The sequence below is a fragment of the Arachis stenosperma genome, chromosome 10 (genome assembly GCF_014773155.1).
Source record: "Arachis stenosperma cultivar V10309 chromosome 10, arast.V10309.gnm1.PFL2, whole genome shotgun sequence".
NCBI classification, from domain to species: Eukaryota; Viridiplantae; Streptophyta; class Magnoliopsida; order Fabales; family Fabaceae; genus Arachis; species Arachis stenosperma.
Genome location: NC_080386.1, coordinates 81,036,836 through 81,042,503, shown reverse-complemented (window position 1 = coordinate 81,042,503; position 5,668 = coordinate 81,036,836).

The window sequence follows — 5,668 nt, the reverse complement described above, 5'->3', positions numbered from 1 at the left end:
TTACAAAAGTGGTAACAAATTTTGATCTTGAGAGTATTTTTCGTGACAGTCAATTTTTTCCTATCAAAGAATTTTGTTACAAAATGTAACATGATTTTGTAACATTTTTTTTTAGTTACGAAAGCAAATTAATTATTTTGGAACAACTTTTTTTTATTACAAATTACATGCATAATTTACTAAATTATTTTTTAAATTAACTAACATATTAACGCTTTTAATAAACAAGTTTACATGTATATAATATGCAAAAATATACATAAGTCAAACAAGATCCTTTTAGCTAAAATTGTCTTCAAACAAAATAACATTAGCTAGTGAGTACATTGATTAGTTCAACCAAAACATAAAAGTCCTAACATAAAAGTTCAACCAAAATGTAAAAGTTCTAACATAGATTAGTGTCTCTATGCATCAAAACATTCTTGAGCCCTCAAGATAGCATATGGTCACCATTTCAGCACTCCTGTAAATAAGAAAAACCGAATCAAAAAATTTAGAAACAAGATATAACACTAATTATAATTTTTCCACTAAGTTTTATCCAAAATGTTTAGAAAAATTTCGGCAGAACCTCCCCTAAAACTTGGATATTTCCACTGTCCACGGTTCCAACAAACACAACCAATTCACAACTTATGTCTCAGCCATACCCAACCAAATTTATCAAACCAAATAATAGGATATTTGTCATTTTTCAACCATGACACAAGTAAAATGTGATAAATAGATCCATATACAAATTAAAGTATACTAATATAAAATGGGAATCATCTACAAAAATGTATTAAAACCATAAGCAACTTTAGGAGTACCTTTAGGGTCTAGTTGGTTTCATTGTCAAAGCGCGCTATGAGAGAGTTCACAACAGCTTGTTGAGCTTTCATTTGAGCTAATTCTTCCTCTTACCATGTTCGTTGCTCTTCAAGTTTTTCTTTGAGCACATCTATTTCCTTTGTTAGCTCCTCACAGTTTTGCATTGTCTCTTGAAGTTGTGCTTGAATCCTTAACTTAGACTTTGAAGCCTTTATGCCATAACTTGCACCAAAATTACAAATAAAGAAGAAAAGAGTTGAATTGAGTGTGTAAATCAACAGAAAAGAGGGTGTTTAAGAAAACTGAAATTGCATAAAACCACCCCTAACTTCCTCTCCAAGTGTTTTATTTGCTTCCCTAGCTAGTCTCCTTGGTCAGCTTCTCCTGACTATTAGCCACTTTCTTTAGGAAGAAAGTAATTAAGAAAGATGTTTATTGAGAGTTTTAAAGTTGAGAGCCCTAATGTGAAATACACACAGACTGAAATTCAGTCCGTATACAACTACGAAACCACTGAACTTGTTCACGAGAACAAGAATGGCACTTATCAATGGGTTATCAAGCCCAAGACCATCAAATATGAATTTAAAACTAATACCCATGTCCTTAAAATAGGGTAATTACTTTAATTATCCCTCAATATATTTTTTCTTTGCTTCACCATTCTATATTGTCAAGTCTTTCATTTTTTTTAATCTTTGTAAAAAGGCTATAACTTTATTTGTGCTGGTTTAATTTGTATTATTGTTGACATGCAAGGTTTTTGTTGCACAGATAAAACATAAAAACAGAAAAAGCAATAGATTAAGACATAGAATGGTCACTTGGGCATATTTACAAACAGATAGAATACCTAAACTAGATACCTTTGTGGCCTCAATATGGTGGTGGTGCAGATGCCCATGAGATGGAAGCTAATCAACTTCTAGCCTCTAACAACCTTTAACTCCTGACATATATCCATCACATGTTTTAATGATTTTCATGGTGTATCCTAGTTCATCAAGGTGTAATTTCCCACCAAGTTGTCGTGACAAGTACCATCTAAAGAGTTTCACTACACTCATATTCTTCCACACCAATATTTTCAACCACAATAACATCAACAGAATCAACTAACAACATAGGCAACAATATTTCAGCTAACATCAGTAGATTATCAACTAACAATACAGGCAGCCATACTCAAATAAACTGCACTTACCTTTTCAGCAGAAAAGCAATCGGACCAGACCGGCAAGCACGACCGAACCAAACTAGAATTGAGGCTAAGACAAGAAGGATGGTGATGCTGGTGGTGCATTCACTGCAGGAACCCCTGACAGAACTGGCAGTAGCTTCAAAGAGGCTGCTGAGATCGCAAACCCTAATAGAAGAGAAGTGGAATTTGAGTAGTAGTAGTGGCACTGGTGGCTCTGGCAGCAAGGACGTGACACCGGTTCACCTCCAGCGACGGCAAGCTCGATCGACGGCGACTGGGTGCGGCGGCGGTGACAGAATCGGCTTCCCTTATCTCACGCGATTCACTGGCTTCCGTCAATCTCTGTCAGCGTTGCTCTTCCTTTCTCCTTCAAGGTCGAAGGTAGCGAAACTAACGGCGGCGTCTACGGCAACGCATGGCGGCGGCGGAAACACATGGCGCCGGCGAGGACGAACGGCGTTTGAACGTCTCCGTCGATCTCTCTCTCTTCGGGGTTCTGCTTCTCTTTCCTTCTCCCCCGTGGTGATTCGACAACAGCGCTGGTGGCAGTGACGGCCACCGCGCCGTTTCCCTCTTCCCCCTCCTTCTTCCCTCGCAGCTCCCTCGCTTTCTGATTTTCGTTTCCCCCCTCAAGTCCCCCCTGTTTCCTTCTTTCCTTTCTGTATGCGTTTATGCCTTATGCAATTAGGTTAGAATTAGGTTTTAATTTAGAAAATTTAAATTAGGATAAAATATATACAAATAATATAATAATTTTAGAAAATATTTGAGATAAAATAATAATTTAAAATTTAAATTTAATATTGTTGAGATTATTTTTAAAATGGATAAAATTTTATACATCAATATATCAATTAATTTAAATTATTATTTTTTATTTAAATTATAAAATAAATGTATTAATTATATTTTATAAAATATAATTTTAAATTTAAAAGTATCAATTATTAGATTATTGATATAACTTTTTATTATTTTTTTATTATCAAAACTGTAATTTCGATTTATATAAAATAACTAATTATAATAAAAATTATACATAAATATTAATTAACTTAAACTTAAAGTATTTATAAAAATTAATTTAATCATTCTTAATAAATTAATTTCTTAGAACTCAATTTAATAAAATAAACCATAATTTATTCATAATAAAAATTACTTAAATTAAATTATATAATTCTTCTATTACTAACTTTTAATTTCAAATTATATGAATAACCAATTATAAAAAATTACACAAGAATCTTAATTACTTAAACTAAATTTGTCTATCTTAATTTTTTTCCTTTTATATTTAATTATTGTTGTTTATATTTATAATTCAATTAAATTTTTTTAAGTTTCACGAATTATTTTTTAGTTAACAATAAAAATATGATTATTAATTAAAATTATGTATTAATTTTTTAAAAGAATATAAAATTAATATTTATAATTTTTAAAATTAATAAATATAAACAATATATAAAATATTTTAATTTTTGAAACAAAATAAAATTATTCTAAAAAGAATTATATAAACAATTTTTTTACTCACAAAGTGTTTAACATTTTGAAATAATTTTTTTATTATAAAATATACTTACATTTTGTGACAAATAAGTAACTTGTTACAAAAAATATTAAATTTTGTGACAAATTAATTTTTTGTCACAAAATAATTGAAGTTTTTGAAACAAAAAGATATTTTGTTACAAAATATTTCAAATTTTTGCAACTACTATATTGTAATATTTTGTAACAAAACAACAGTTCGTTACAAAAACTAACATAATTTGTAACCAAAAAAATCAAGTTGTTACAAAATATTGGCATGTTTTGTATCAACTTGTAATGTTGTTACAAAACATTATTCTTCTGTAACAATCACTAATTATTGTTACAAAAAATCATTTTTTTGTAACAATTTTAAATTTGATACAAAATTTTTGTTACAAATGTTTCATTTTCTTGTAGTGGTACCATGTACATTGTCGACAATCTGAAGCAGGCTGCCCTTGGCGTCTCTGTGTTGCTCCCTGACAGAATCTCGGATATTGGTAAGTTCAAGTGTAATTGTGTTCCATATTCTCAGTTGTCATTGTTATGCTTGTTGTACATCTCAACCACGGTTGTTCTATTTCTTTAGGGAGGTGCGTAGAGTTGGAGGAGCGCACACGTGTTTATCACCCACCATGTCTCAGGACCACTGACAATTGGACAGCAGCCTTATGTGTTGTGTCATCTTCCCATTGATACAGTCCTTGCGATCCGTCATCATTTCTGTCCTACAAGGTGCAGTTAGGCAAAGCTATCACTTCAAACCCTTGTACAGAAAGGTCTGGATGGCGAAGCAAAAGGCAATTGCGTAGATATACAGTGATTGGGAGGAGTCATACAATAAGGTGTCGAGGTTGCTACAACGGAATATGTACGATAATGATCAGCGTCATTTTCCAACACATGATAAGTAATTTACTTTTTTGGTAACTGAATAAAAAAAGAGTTTACCTCATCTAACTGTAACTGGTCCAACTCACGATGCCATCAGAGGACTCTCTGCTCGTGTTAATTTCGACTCTGCTATGCCATACTTACCAACTTGTGGATACTCACAAGAATGACAAAGTATCAATTTATCGCATATCATATCGGATTACATAAATGACGAAGAAGAAAACTATAAATCACACCTACCTCACAGTCATAGGATACATATAAAGCCGTCGCTTGGGTGGACACCACTGTGAAAATCTCTAGTATATCCAAGAGACTAGCAGCAGAGTACATCCTATAATGTCTGTGGTCGTCCGATGTGCTGCAAAGCATAGGGAGTGGTACGTCCTGTTCCCGCCAAGAAAAAAAGTGCAGCACCAATAAATTCATGAGAGATAATTTGTATAATGGCCCCGTTGAGCCCTGAACCCTAATACAGAGAACAACACCACTGAAAGTCATCAAGGAGTGGCAGTCACCGGAGATGGACCTGATTGTTTGACTTGTCAGTCATCAGGTAACCCCCAATCAACAACATAATGTAGCACTTGATGTACTGTTGGAGGGTAGCTGGATCATCTTTAACAGGCATCTGTCGGAGTCGCTCCCGAAGCCATGTCAGCTTAAGGAAGAAAGACTCCTTCCTCTACGCTCCCTACTACTGAACCACGGGAAGTTTGGCACCAAGTAGCTGCTCCACCAACTCTTAGGTTTCCATCCTATACCATGTGTAGAAATCGCGGAAACACCCACCTACTGGCTCTCCATGCGTCCGTAATTTGAGGTGGTACGCGATGTCCTGTAGGATGATGGTGCACTCACTCCATGGTATATGAAAAGTGTGCGTCTCTAGATGTCAGCGCTCCACAAATGCCATGATCATGGAGTTGTCAAATACAAAATCTCTGAGAGACACCGTGTCACCGAAGCCAACTTCCCTCAAATAGGGGTCAATGGCGTCCGATGGGACAAATATGTGACTCACTCGTCTAAGGAGAAGCAACCGATGCCTCTGATAAAAAAAATTGAATAAGAAATTTATAAAACTATAAAGCTAGACTAATTAACACCAAAAAGTACTAGCAATTAACATTCACATAAGAAATTAACTTAAATAAAAATATTTACTTAATCAATTAATAACTTTATTAGTACACATGTACTTAATAAATA